We start from the raw sequence: 15,795 nt of genomic DNA on the forward strand, positions 1-15,795 counted from the left end.
GTGTGTATGGGTTTATGTGTGGTTCACCATTCATACAAAAATGTTTCCCTTATTTATATGGTTCCGTAGGTAAACAAATAATACGCAATGCGTCTCATGAAATGAATTATCATATCTATGAATTGATTCCGAAGATCCCGACTTTTCCTTCCTTAGTCACTTGTTTTTAATTAAGCTAGACAATAAATTTTAGATTGAAAGAAAAATCGATTAATTACGACTGGAGACTAATACAGAAAAAATAAAATGAAAAATAAAATGAGTCTGTTTATTTGAATACTCAAAATAGAAATTGATCCTAATAGGGATATAAAATTTTATATGGCCGTAGGTGTTACATAATATAGAGAATTAAAAATTAGCTCATGTTTTTAGCTGAGTTTCTTATTGTAAGAACAAACATTTTTTGTTGGAAACATTTTTCCTAAAACTGAATAAACTCGATAGAAATTCAATCCTGAAACAACTGGACTGATGGACCATTTATGTCTAGAGAGATTTGTAATATATTGCTGGGGTAATTTAACAGGGAAGTTGCATGTTTTTTGATTCTAAGACCTTAGGTAACGCCACTGCACGGACAAATGATAAAATAACATGCTTAATGATAAGTGGATAATCTCCCAACTATATTATTACGTAATTTTTCATAGAAACAAGCCAAAAATCGTGAATTTATCCTCATTCTTATTGGCTTACAACCTCAACGGGTGTAAATACGCCATAGCCAATAACAAGTGGTTTTTTTTATTAAAAAATATAACTATTTCTTGTTAATAATTAATTAAATATATTTTAGATGAATTATTCTTTCATTAATATATGAATTTGTGGCAAAAAAAATAATGCAACCTCTCTGTTTGTACAGTTTTAAAAATTTTAAAATAAATGATTTACAGAATTTTTATGGTCCTTTATAGAGTGATAAATTTGGATTGGAAGTTGAATTGTAACACACATTTGCAAATATCATTTTTGTAATATTTTTGAGTGTGAAATTTTATCTTCTTGGCAATAGTGTAAGGATGATCAGTTCATGGAGAACTTGTTTCATAAAGAGCTGATTTTTAGCGATACCATTCCCTTACTTGAAGTCGCTGTTTCAATATCTCTGTCCATGAGGAAATGATATTTAATTCTGATTTCAAATACAATCTCGAAATCAAGAGACCTTTTTTTCTTTCAGAAACGAAATATAAGCAAATACCAAAATGCTACGTATAGATTAAAATACATAGAATTTTTGGGATGGCAAAACCCACACCAAAATTAAATCGTAATTACATTTTTGTTCGAAAAAAATTGGATCAGTATGTTTTGCAGAAAAGATTTTTGTGTTCTGGCAGGGCGGAAATTGTTTACCGTAATAAGTAACAACATGGAATGGAATAAATATGGAATAACGCTACTGGCAAAATATCAGTTCGTTTAATATATAAAAAACTTAACACCAAAATAACGCTGAAATATCTTTGATGCTTGGATCAATTTGAGAAGAAATTTTTTTTTTTTTTTGTTTGACGATACGAATCTTTGATTGTACAGTTTAAGCAAACCACTTAACATATTTTTTAAATAATTATAATGCTAAATATTCTGATTTATACCGTGTGTTAATTTATTCATGTGGAACACGTAAAAATATGCATCACATCGTATTGTATAATTAAAATAGTTTCCAAAAATTCATAAGTTTATTAAAAGTTAGTCAAGTATACGACTGATTAGTCACGACACTTATTAAAACCCAAATTTTAAATATATTTTATTCTAACCATAAAATGTTTGTATGTAGCCAAAATTTGGGTTAAAGTACATATAGAATTGATCAGTGGTACGAAATGTCGAGAAGAAATTATATCTTATATGAAACACTCCGGATAAAAAAAGGTATTTAGCGTCATCCAAAAAGTTATTAGATTAGGTATTAAATGAAGAAATTGTGTTCCTGGTTACGAATCCCAGTTAAGCAAACTAATAACTTTTTTTTTAATTTTTAGTTATTTTTTATAGTTTGTAAGACCTTTGCACCAAATTGTATAGTACTCATAGAGCTTCAATGTTAATTTTAATAAAAAAAATAGTTTAAAAAACACGCTTTTGTAACTAGCTGAACTGAAAAATAGAAATTAATTGCTATAAGTTCAAAAAAAAATTGAGTGATTGAGAAAAAAATCATTTTATTGTTAAAATGCGTGGTGTGCCAGATTTCAGTTATTGTAAATATTTTATTGCAATTATTGGTAAAAGTAAAGTCATTATAAAATATCTTAGCACCCCGCGCTTTTTTACGATAAAATGACTGTTTTCTTAATCACTCTATTTTTTATTTCTTACAGAAATTATTTTCTACCTTCTAGTTCAGCTAGCTAGAAAAGGTGTCTTTTAATTTTTTCTTATTATTATGGAATGTTTTCTGCGCTTCCACCATAGACAAATTTTACCTAAACAATCGTTAATTCTGAAGATCCTGATCAGGATAATCGGACAAACTTTAAATTAAATTATTGTATTGCCATCGATCGCTTTGTTAATTGTGCAAAGTTTCAATTTAATTCGACGTTTTGAAGGAGATGAAAATCACGTTCAAAGATTCCGTTACATAGATACATAGAAACATAAATACATACTAAGCTAATAAAAGCGTGTTAAACAATCATTAACATACTTAAATATTTTAAAGACAACTTAAATTAGTTTGCTAATTTTAAAGGTAGCTTTCTTCAGGGAAGAAACAATATTTTTTATTCAGGCAAGATCATGTGCGAGTCTTATCTTTATCATATTTTAAGTCCTCCTATAAGAATAAAAATTATGCCAAAATTAGAAAAGTAAAAAAGAAAAGCATATTTAAAGTGTCATATTTGAAAGTGAATCTAATATTGCATTTTTAAACAGATATATGTGAGAAATTTTTATAATTTTCTACTATACAAGAGAGTCAGATTTTATAAATTTTTCATATCTAACATGAGATTTTGCATGATAATAATAAGAAAAATTTGAAGCGATAAATACACTTTTTAAAATAACATCTTTACAATTTACCGACAGGCTCACGCATTTATTTATATAAGACATTGCATCACGCACAAGTAAAAGTTTTATTCGGTTTAATACTTCCCCAGAATTTACATTTTTTAAATTTGTTATACTTTTCAACAACAACAATAAATTTAATCAAAAATAATATAATCCGTTTCCTTAAAATTAAAGATTTCATAGCAATTGAATGCGTAAACTAAAAAATTCGGTTCACAATCGGAAATTCAGTTTGAAAGTTTTTAAGTCAATAAGTGATGGACTCCAAAGAACCAAGTTTCTATCAGACTTGTTTCCAATTTTGTCGTTAAAAGCCATTTTTGTAGTTGTTTAAATTTTTTGAAATTGTATATATACATCCATCAAGCTTAATGTTTTTAACCAAACCAGTCATATTGTGTGAAATAAAATTGTTTAAGATTTTTCGAACCTTGATCCCACAATAAAATTAAATTAAATATCATCAGTAGTAAAGAAAGAAGTCTTGCATTTTTGAAATTTTCTCGTGGAAAAAAAAATGTACACTATCACTTCAGCTAGAACTTTTACTTGAATTTTTTTTTTTTTGAAACTATGCTTTTTATCGTATTAATAATCGATTCAGATTGCCATGAATTTTAAGAAAATGCAAAAATATTTTTATAACTGTCAATTTGTATTTTTTGTTAAAATTTTATGTGTTCATCCTTTAAAAAAATTGAGTTGTGAAAGTTATCAGAAGTAAAAGAAAACAGAGATTTTTTGAAGTAAGTACAATGCAATTTTTATGTTATGTCAAAATAAGTATCCTAATCAAACCAATCGTAATGTACGCCAATATTGGGTCGGCTACTAAATCAGATGTACCTATGTCTTTTTTAAACTAACACTACAGTTATTTCATACAGTCAAAACTAAAAGTAGCTATAAAATTAAATTTTTTAAAGAATCAGACAAGTATTTTACTTCTAAAAATACCTTAAATTTTCATAAAAATATCTTGTAAATGAAAAAATGAGCGCTACATTTATAATGTAGCAAGGTACGGAAGGGATATAGTTCCTACCGGGTATCCTACGACAGCTCTCGATCTTTTTTATTTGATGCATAGTTTTTTTGTAATTTGCAAAAAAGTGATTAAAACTTCCACTTACCCCCCAAAAAAGGGGGTAAGCCCCTCCCCCTGAGAAAACGGTTTTTTGGTACGAAGTTTTTATGATCTTATAAACAACTGTGGAAAATTTCAAAGATTCAACACTTTTTTCTTTTGAGATATTTAGTTTCATTGTACTAACAGGGTACATTGTACTAAATGAGTCTAAATCTGAAATTAAAATGTGAAAATTACATTATGACGGTTTCTCAAGCATAGATTAAGAACATACCTACATAGATTCTATTTCTAAGTTTCCAAAATTGAAATCAGAAATCTTGACCAATTTTTGGAGGAAGAAATACTGTATTTTGCGAAATTATCTATAATATAAAAATTAATCGCTGAATGTGTTGCTAAGCGCAAATCTCGAGAGCAGCTGAACCGATTTCGCTAATTCTTTTTTTATAATATTCCTTGAAGTACGAGAATGGTTCTTACGGAGTGAAAAATTGAAAAAATTGCCTGAATAAGTCATAAAACAACACTTTTCTATATTGCAATACAGAAGATTCGTAATAATAATTAAAAGTCAATTTAATAAATTAAATTTGAACTTTAAAACCATACCATTAAGCTTAAGTGTTAGTAGAGGGGTTCCGAGAAAGCTGACCCAGTGTTCCGAATAGCAGAATAAGTATTAAAAAAAAAAAAAAAATATTTGACTGTTAGGCGGTACGAAGTTTGCCGGGTCAGCTAGTTTAAATATATAATTTCCACATTTTCGTTGGTAGATTTGTATTTTTCTATTTTTTAGAATAGTTTTACTAAATTTTCCATTAATTATCCAGTCATTTTGAATTTTTTTATTTTACTCTGCATTTTTGAATTTTGGGATCTTGTAAGCCTCTTAGTATTTTTTTTTTTGAAATTTTCCTTTCTTAGAAAGATGATTCCCACGACAAAGGAGTAAATTTATTCTGAACAAAATGAGTTACTTCGAAATTATTTTCTATTTCATTGAAAAAGCTTTCGAAGTATATATTTATTTCAATTGGTAAAGATATTACCGAATTATATATTAGAAAAATGTTACTTTATTTTGCCTTAATTCATATTTAATTTTTTTTTAAATATTACTCGATGATTAACCATAAATAGAAGACTATATGAATAAGCTCAAATAATCTTTTAAATATTTGGCCAATCTTGAGTTTTGTAAATAATCTTATTACAGTAACTTTATATACATTACAGTCTGTATCAAATCCGGTAGTTCTGACGCACTTTTTCGCAGACTTGTTTATGATGTTATTCCAATGAATAATTCAAGCTTGTGACCTAGAACATCGAACGTAACCTTATAAAACTCGAAAATTCCGTGAAAATTTTGAAATATGGCGATTATAACCCTAAAATACTAGTTACTTGATAAAACCGTTTCAGAACGTTTTAAAAGTAGACGAACGCATTTTTAATTTGCTGCAATATGCGACGAGAACGGACTCTGTAGACCCAATACTTTCCGAGATAAAGCCTTTCAAAATTTATCGACGTAACTAAATATATCAGAGCTAACGTCAAATCCGGTAGTTCTGATTTTTAGCAGACTTGTTTATGATGTTGTCCCAATGAATAATCCAAGTTTGTGACCTCGAGCGACGAACGCAGCTTTGTCAAAAATCAAAAAATTCGTGAAGATTTCAGTTTTTTTTACAGATTTTGGCGATTATAGCTCAGGAGGGGTAGTTTTTAAAGTACTTTTTCGAGAAGTTTTTAAAGTAGACTAAAGCTACAATATGAGACTAGAATCGTCACTAAAGACCCAATTGTTTCTGAGAAAAGCTGTTAAAAATTCATCATTTTTTCTAACTTCGCAATTTTGTGCAATATTTCAGACGTCACTCGAACTACTCCAGCCTGAGGCAGTCTTCCACTAACTTCCGACGTAATCTGCTAATGTTTTTCAGGGTCAAAATTCATTCAAAACGACATAATATTGCAAAAAATGGCGAAATAAGGGTTCAAAAATTACTGATTTATAAAGTTACGTCGATACATTTTGAAAAGCTTTATCTCGGAAAGTATTGAGTCTACAGAGTCCATTCTATTATCATATTGTTGCAAATTTAGTCTTCTTTAAAAAGATTTATCAAAAAACTACTCTTTAAGGGTTATATTTGCCAAAATCCAAAACTTTCACGGATTTTTTTATTTTAGATAAGGCTGCGTTCAGCGCTCGAGTTTACAAACTTGAGTTATTCAATGGACCAACATCATAAACAAGTCTGAAATACAATTACTGAATTTTCTGTTTCAGCATCTGAATTAGAAATTTAAAAAATTGTATTCCGGTTTTTATTTTTTACATCTTTTGAAGAATGGTTTGTATTAAATCTATCGAAAAAGAACTTTATGCCCTCAGAGTCTGCTTTTACGGTTTAATTGAAACTGTAAAATAAACTAAAAAAATAAAATGAAGGGCAGTAGCGGTTTAGATATAGAAATGTGATGGGTCTCGTCATGACTGTAGAAAATTATTTATATTTTAATATTCTTCAAATATTTCTATATGCTTGAAATAAATAGTTTATAGTTACGTTTAATTGTGACCTAAATTTTGTTCATATAATGGGTATATAATACAATTTATGTATAATATAATTTCATGCATAAATTTTATATTTATTTATAATAAACATGAATGAAATTAATTATTAATAATAATTCTTTAAAATTTTAAAGAAAAGAAAAATAAATCGTATAATACCCATTTATCTAAATAATTAATATTATATATAATGTACGTATTACCGCATGTAATAATATGCTGATATAATTAAAATCTGATAATCAAACGAAAGAATTTATTAAAGTTAAATTTCATTATAATCGAATTTATAATCAATTATATTATACAATGTTTGTTTCTGTTAGAACAGGACAGGAAAACCAATCATCTTTGAGTTTCACTTTGGTTTCTCTGACCTATTCCTTAACAGAGGCCATCCACCGCATTATTTGTTAATCTTTATTTATTTAACTACACATGTACAATTACATTTTATGTTGAGGGTGGAATCGGTTACTTCGTCCTTATCCAAGCGAAGACAATATGATCAATTCTGTACCCACATTCATTATAATTTGTTCACACTGCCGCTGCCTGGATTAGATCCCGCAACCTCTCAGTCAGTAGCCAAACGGTTAAAGACTAACGCCTTAGACCGCTCGATCACTGAGCCGGCTGGTATCTATGTAACCGATCGGTCGGATTGAATTGAAACAAGCAAGGAAAAAGTACACTAATTAGGCATCGGTGGTAATACAATAATTTAAATTTGTCGAATAATCAAGTCCCTACTCAAGATCATCACGATTAAAGATTAACTAAAAAATCTCTGATAGTGGAAGCGCAGATAACATTCAATAATATTAATAAATAATAGTTTAGTAAAAACAAAACGAAAACCGACTTCAAAAGAAAAACTGTTCCAAAACAAATTAAATTGCACCAAAAAGAAAAAAAATTACGATAATATAATATAGTTAAAATTATTGTTATTTTTGGTGTCGGTGTCAACCAAGGAAAGAACTCTGACAAAACAGTTTGCTACATTAGCTTGGCTGACACCGACTCCAAAAATAACAATAATTTTAACAATATTATCGTTATTTTTTTACTTTTTGTTCGGTTTTCTTTTTGTTAAAAGTTTTTTTTTATTTATTTTGTGATTTTTAGTGAATCTGAAGTACAATTAACTTATTTGCCACTAAAATAAATCATCGAAATCGGTTGGCGTGATATTGAGTTATTCGTCCTTTTGTCGTGCATACTTAATGCAAATTTAAGACTTTCATCGTTTTCTCATGAATTCCGTTGTCAGAACTGGACTAAAATGAAATGAAACCACACGGAAAGCAGTAAGCACCAGCTTTCAAATAGATTAATCATCAAAATCGGTTCACCCAGTCGAAAGTTCTGAGGAAACAAACATTAAAAAAAATTCAGTCGAATTGATAACCTCCTCCTTTTTTGTTTGAAGTCGATTAAAAAAACTATAACAACAAGCTTTTGTAACTAGCTTAACTAAAAAGTAAAAAATAATTTCAAGTTCAAAAAATTATAGTAAGTAATTTTAAAAAAATAATTTTATCGTAAAAAAACGAGTGCTTTTTAAGATATTTTATAATGACTTTACTTTTAACAATATCTTTCAATGAAATATTTACATCTATTGAAATCTAGCGCCTCAGGCTTTTTTACGACAAAGTAATGTTTTTCTTAATATCTCCATTTTTTTGTTTTTTAAACTGGAAATTAATAAGGTTGACATTTAATTATTTTAGTCGACAGTTTTTCTTCATTAAGGAAATGAGAAATGAAAAGCTCAACAAATTCCTTATATTTGAACTAAACCTTTGAAAATTAGTTAATATTATCTATTTATCATGTAAATGCTACTTATGCAATTCCACCTTATATTCAAAAGTTTGTACTGTTTTGAATTAGTAAGCCAAAAAAAATTTTTTCCAGCTGTACATAGTACGATATCTCAAAAAACGGTTCTCAATTTAGATTGAAGGTCTCAATTTAAAAACCAGTATTTATATCTTATAACTTTAGCAAAAAGATTGAGTATAATATTTAAGTAATATATAAGTAGATCGGACGAAAGATCTTGTTGCAACCATCGAAAAATTAATTAAGGAATCTCAAGGATAAACATAACAAAATTCTGGTATGAGTGGATCTCACTCTAAGATTAATCAATCAGTCAACAGATCTCACCCCTTATATTTTCATATTAAACTCCTTCTTTCAGAACCCAATCTATAAGAGTTCCTAATTACCATCTCTACTCGATTGTTACACTTAATACAGGTAACAAAAGGTAGTTAAAGGTAGTAGCCGTGTTATAGGCATAGTGTGAAAAAATTTTAAATTTTTGTATACTTATTAAAAATATTAATATTATGAATATTAGAATTTCATTTTCATGGAGAGCATTGAAAACGTTCTGTTTTTAACATGTTTTTTAACTTAAAAAGGTTAACTATTCTAGTTCTAACTCTGCAAAAAAAGGTTAACTGTTCATTGATAAATTTGTACTGAGTTAAAAGAAGAAAAAAAAAGTATTCACTTTTTCATTGTTTAGATAAAAAACGCAAAATTAAACTAATTTAAAAAAATGTACAAGCCGGCAGGTTGAGGTGAAACAATTGTAATATATGAGTATTGTGTGTGTGAATCCTCTGTGGGTACACTATTACACAAAAATTATGGCTCATTTGACTACAAGCTCATCTACTCTTACCACGCATATAATGTAAAACAAAAACAATATTTTAGCAAGACAACTACCTTAATATATAACACACCCAATCTGGAATGTATCTTACATATAATTTTACCTATATTTACTTTTAATAAATTTTTAAAGTGAACACTACTACTCTACTCTCATTGAATAATCATCATATAATAATGTAAAAGTTTTTGTTTTTTAATCATAAGGAGAAAGTAGTACTTTATTTATACTTACTTGGTATTTTTTTAAATATATTGTTTAGACTATAGATGTGTTATAGATCTAGAGCCAGGCATGGTATTCGTGGTCATCATCAAAAAGGCTAGAAATGACCACGCACAAACAACCACTCACAATTCAGCTGGGAATTACTCTTGGCAAAATCCATCACCCAAGAAAGTAGGGTCACTCTGAAAATTACAATTTTTAAGGTGCCGATCAACGGATATCTCACTTCGTTGTTTCGAATGTCGTACAAAATGATTTTTGACTATTTTTATTCTATTACCTTCTCAATAAATACAAATGAAAACTAACAATTGACTGAGTTAATGGTTGAAATCGAGTACCCCAATTGACTTATGTTGGTCATTTACGAACTCCAACTCACTTTTCACGTCCTGAACACACTATAAAAATTTCAACTTGATATTTCTTTTCTTTCTTGAGTTCGTGTTGACATACAGACGGACAGACAGACGGGCGGACAATCGGAAATGTACTAATTAGGTGATTCTATAAACACCTATACCAAAATTTTGTTCGAATCAATATTTTTAAGCATTACAAACTTGGAACTAAAATTAGTATACCTTGATTTATATTTCATATACACAGAGTATAAAAAGTTATCAAGGAATATTCATCAATTTTAAGCATGTCACGCAATTAACAATTTTCCAAGCTTTATAAAAAATAAATCCTCAATTATACAAATTTTTGTGGAGTAAAAATCAACCTCAAAAACAGCTTTTCTCAAAAGATTATCAAATACTACACCTGATACTAGACCTATATAAATATGTATAATATTGTAATAATTCATAACTACTTATATACATGTTTTAAACTTTACTGATTATGTATTTTATAATTTTACATATGTAACAACAAAATTATCTATGGTTCGATAACAATACAATTTTATTAATTATTACCTATATTATTTAATTTAATAAATTCCAAAAATATTTGTTAAGCAATGGACCCAAAATAATTTACTATTCATGTATAATTAAAAATTTACAAAATACGCTTAGGCAATGAATAAAATTATTAACGTAATTTAAATGGGCTTAGAGTCCGTAGAATCCTTGTTGTAAAATGTTAGAGATAGAACAGAAGTTTAAATGTACAGAATGTTCTTTAAATGTTCTTAAAAACATAGAACCCACGCTTTGAATTTTACATTAGAATAATAACTATTATCCTCTTTTAAGTGAAATAAGTCTATAAATAAGTGTGTTTCAGTTTTTATTTATCGTTGATACAATATTGAGGCTAGTAGAGTAATTCCTTTTCGTGTATTTCGACTTTAGTTGATTTTGCTAGTGCAATCCTTTTCATTTCGACCTAGGATTTGTATTCCTATCGTAAATTGGTCCTTGAAAAATGCATACTTTGCTATATTTCATCCAGAAGTTCTGTTTCAGAGCAATAAATTCAGGTATTTATCAATGAAGGAGAATTACAGGTAAACTGCAATAGCCTTGTGATTGAAATAGTCAGGCTCCTATGGATTGGCCATGCTTCTGATTGCGTTATCCTTGTTGTATTGATTTACCTTCATACTTGCTAACTACGAGCTGGCCATCGTTCTACAGGGCCTGGTGATTTTTTATGTCGACTAATTTTTCTAAAGATACTTTACCCAAAAATAAAACAATTATGGAATAAATTTTCCAGGACAAGTATCAATTTTATATGAATAAAATTTCGAGAATGAAATGACCCTGGTAAAATGTCCAAGAATTAAATTTATGGGGATGAATGAACATTTAACAACAACAACAACAATAAACCATACATTTTGCAAATTTAAAAGAAATCGTCTAATATTCAAATCAAAACGCAAATCTTAACAAGTGAAAAAAACAATTGACTGAGTTAATTGTTGAAATACCATGTTTAGAGTGTGTTAATTACTCTGTCATATTATACATACATACATATCACACATATATAACTAATATACCCATATAATACATACTATACAATTTGCGCATAATTTACGCTCTCACGGGTAAACAGTGATGTTTACAAAAAAATATTTCAAACAAAAGTTGTATATTTTTTTATAAGGAACATTTTTGATTCTTAAACTTTTGTTGTATCTCTAACGGTTTACAAAATGGGTTCTACGGATCTAAGATCCAATTGACCTATGTTGCTCATTTATGAACTCGACTTTTTACTCCAGCTATCCCGCTAAGCCCGCTATAAAAATTTCAGCTTAATATCGCTTTTCGTTTTTGAGTAATCGTGATGACAGACGGACAGACAACAAACGAAAGCAGGCAGGCAACTAGAAATAGACTAATTAAGTGATTTTATGAACACCCATACCAAAATTTAGTTGCATCAATATTTTTAAGCGTTACAAACTTGGGACTAAACTTAGTATACCTTGGTATATTTCATTAACATGGTATAACAACATGAACTTAACAACGGTTACACAATAATATAAAGAACATAAGAAAAATTGAACGCCATTAACCTTAAGAATGACAATATGAATATTACATGCAATATTCATAATGTTTTATTATTTTTACAAAACAAAGAAGATAATTATCATTTACTGCCTACAATAAATTAGCATTCGTATACAAATAGATACATATTTTATTACGCCCACTAGTATAGGTACTCCTCACTGTAACATTTTGATTTCATGGCATTATACTTTATATTAAAATTTTGACTTTAAAAAATTGTATGAATTTCTAAAAATTAATTTCATCTTTGGAAGATAAATTGTACCAATCAATAAAATATTATGTATAGGGATATCACTTCTAACCTACTTATAAAACAAGTGAAAACAAACCATTGACTGAGTTAATTGTTGAAATACCATGCTGTTGATTACTCTATCACATTACACATACATACATGTCACACATACGTAACTGATATCCCCATACTATACAATTTACGCATAATTTGCGCCCACACGGGTAAACAGTGATGTTTACGAAAATATGTTTCAAACAAAAGTTGTTTATTTTTTGATAAGGGAGATTTTTTACATTTAAACTTTTGTCCTATCTCTAACGGTTTACAAGATGGGTCCTACGGACCCATAAATCGAGACCCAACTATGTTGCTCATTTACGAACTCGACCTCACTTTTTACGTCCTGAGTACGCTTGATATCTTTTTTCGTTTTTGAGTTATCGTGTTTGCAGACAGACGGATAGACGGACAGACAACCGAAAATGGACTATTAGGTGTTTCATAAACATCTATACCAAAATTTTGTTCATAGCATTAATATTTTTAGGCGTTACAAACTTGGTACTAAACTTAGTATACCTTGCATTTTACATATATGCATGGTATAAAAAAGTAATTACAGCTCTCAACTAATCAGAAATATAAAAATTAAAATTTTAAAGCAAGTTTAATAGTTGAATTGTAAAACTGGATTTTTTCGAGTGAATTTTTTGTTTTGCAATGTTTCGGATCATAATCAGGTTTTGAAAAAAAATCGATTGCACTATCCGAAAGTACATAAAAACTCTTTAATTAAAAAAAAAAAGTTACAGTCCGATGTTTTGCCTGAACTGTGCTAGCTGTTGTAGATTTTCAGAAAAATTGAAGTTGTACCTAAAATTTATAAATCTTTTTTATGACCATAAGTTACATCTTTTTCCAGAATTTCAACTCAATTCCTTCATTTTTCGAAAAGTTATCACAGAAAGTTAAAAATATGAGGTCACAGCGATTTTGAGGGCATTTTACTATGTTCGGGGTTTGATAGCAGGCAAAGTCGATGCAGAAATTCTTAATAAACAATTCTTTTTTTTATTCGTCTCAATCGCATCAATAGAAGCAGAAATATTCAAGAAAACGCCACCAAAGAAAACAAGGTTGAGATAACCGCGTGCAGATGTTCGCGCGGATTGGTCCGGAACCGGAAAACTCCTTTTATATATTTTTAACAACAAAAGAAACCTATTAAAAAAAACAATTAACCATTTGCAAAAATTTATCGAATTCTTTATCCGGTAGATTTCTTCAACTATAACAAGCATTGATCGAAGTATGCTTACAGTTTTTGAATTAAGGAAATGTTGTAATTATGGGTTGTAGAATCAATGTCAGATAAGAGTAAACATTTTAACTCGAACAACTCCTAATGAAGGGCGTAAACTTGCCCAATATTCAGGGTTAACTAAAACAACCAGTTTTTAAAAACGTTTCTACCTCACCTTTTGCAAGGCAAACTCCATTTTTATCTCTAGATACAAAATTAAGTTATTTTAACACCATTCTTAATAAGTTATTGAAATTTCTTTTATGTTAGCTGCAACTATGCTTATAATAATCTTGAATGATCGATGTCCATCAGATATTAAACTGACGTGTGTAGATACACACAAAAAATCTAATCTTATCTCTACATGATAAAGTTCGCGGGAAAGTATTCATCTTCATGAATAAAGTCGTAAAACTACAAATTAAAAAAGTTAAAAAGGTCCATATATTCCAAAATAAATTGAGACTAAACTAATACAGACATTTTATTCTTGAAAGTTTTCGACTGAGCAGAAAAAGGACCATTATCGAAACATTACATAAACGTACGGGAAGTTTTTTTCCTAGCCACTCGGTGTAGAAACCTTTCCAAATCCACCCAATCAATTATTATTGTTATAAAATCATAAAATTATACGATATGTAAAAAATACGATTATTCTTATCTAATAATTTAAAGTAATTCATCAAAATCACATGAGAGTTAATATAAAATAAATAAGGTATAGTCATTTTAAACGTTTCAAAAAAAATCGGTTTACAGTTAAATCATAAACATTTCAAAAGGAATTCGTACCGCTGATAAATCAACGGGTTTTCTTCTTTACTTTCATTTATATGATATGAAATTGATGGTAATTCTTTATATAATTGTTTACTATATGTAATAATTTTATTTTGTAATTAATTTTTACCGTAATTACTTCCATATTACAGTACCTACTATTATGTGTGCATAATTACATGTGATAAAATCAAATTAAATAATCAAATAATAACATACTTAATATTCAAAGAAATTGTCACCAAAATTTTCAAATAATAATACATTTATATGATTATTTACCTAAATCCAAAGAAATAATTTTGGTCTATCACATCCGAATTATATCTAATTTTGATATAGCAAGTACCAAATTTAGGTCATACTTTACAAATTTGTCGTCCAACAATCCTACCTTTAGTACATTTCAAAAAGGTGGGGATCTGAGAGTGATAGAGAAAAAATATCAAAAAATATGAAAAGTTTGACTTAAAATTAGTTGAAATCAAAAAAATTCCATTCAAATTGGATTTGAGTTTGTTATCAAAAAAGTAGATTTTTTTTAACTTAATGACATCAGCAAAATTCAAAAAATTTAATTTTGTGGCCCTATTTAGCCCAACTAAATATGGGTCATACTTTTCAAATTTGACATATACCTTTAATAGGTTTCAAGAATATGGGGTCCAGATATCCGAACACGATATTTTGATCTGATTTTTTACAAGGAGACAGTTTAATATAACAAAAAAAACTCACAAACTCAAATAATAACAAATATGGGTTTTTAGCAAATTTCCGTAGGAAATGGAGCAAAGTACTAAATTTTGAAGTTTATGAAAAATATTTTTGTATTTTTTGATCAGTTTTAAGCAAAAAAGTACTTTTGTGATTTTTTCTCTAAACGCTTAGTTTTCGAAATAAAAATGCTTGAAAAGCTAAACATGCAATATTCAATTTTTAGCAAAATGTGTTATTTTTTCAATCCCTGAGATAATTCGCTTAGCTGCCGCAGGTCCTTCGCTACGAAATTATTTAAAACTATTACTTTGGGCTTGTTTCAGTTTAGTTTTGTTTTTCAGGTTCCATAAAATAAAAATCGGCTCAACCACCTAGTCGTGGAAGGCCAACAGATTGACAAGCACATTGACAGAGTTACTTACTTTCCCATTTATAATATAAGTATAACTAGACGTTATCTATTCGACTTACCTACCCACTTTGCTGAACAAATCCCTTTTATTTTCCTTGATTAAATTTTACAGTAATTTGCATATACGTATTCAAAAATACTCTTTGCGTACATGTAATTTTGATACGGTATCCTTAAAATTAGATAA

Source organism: Chrysoperla carnea, chromosome 2 (assembly GCF_905475395.1).
Source record: "Chrysoperla carnea chromosome 2, inChrCarn1.1, whole genome shotgun sequence".
Classification (NCBI taxonomy): domain Eukaryota; kingdom Metazoa; phylum Arthropoda; class Insecta; order Neuroptera; family Chrysopidae; genus Chrysoperla; species Chrysoperla carnea.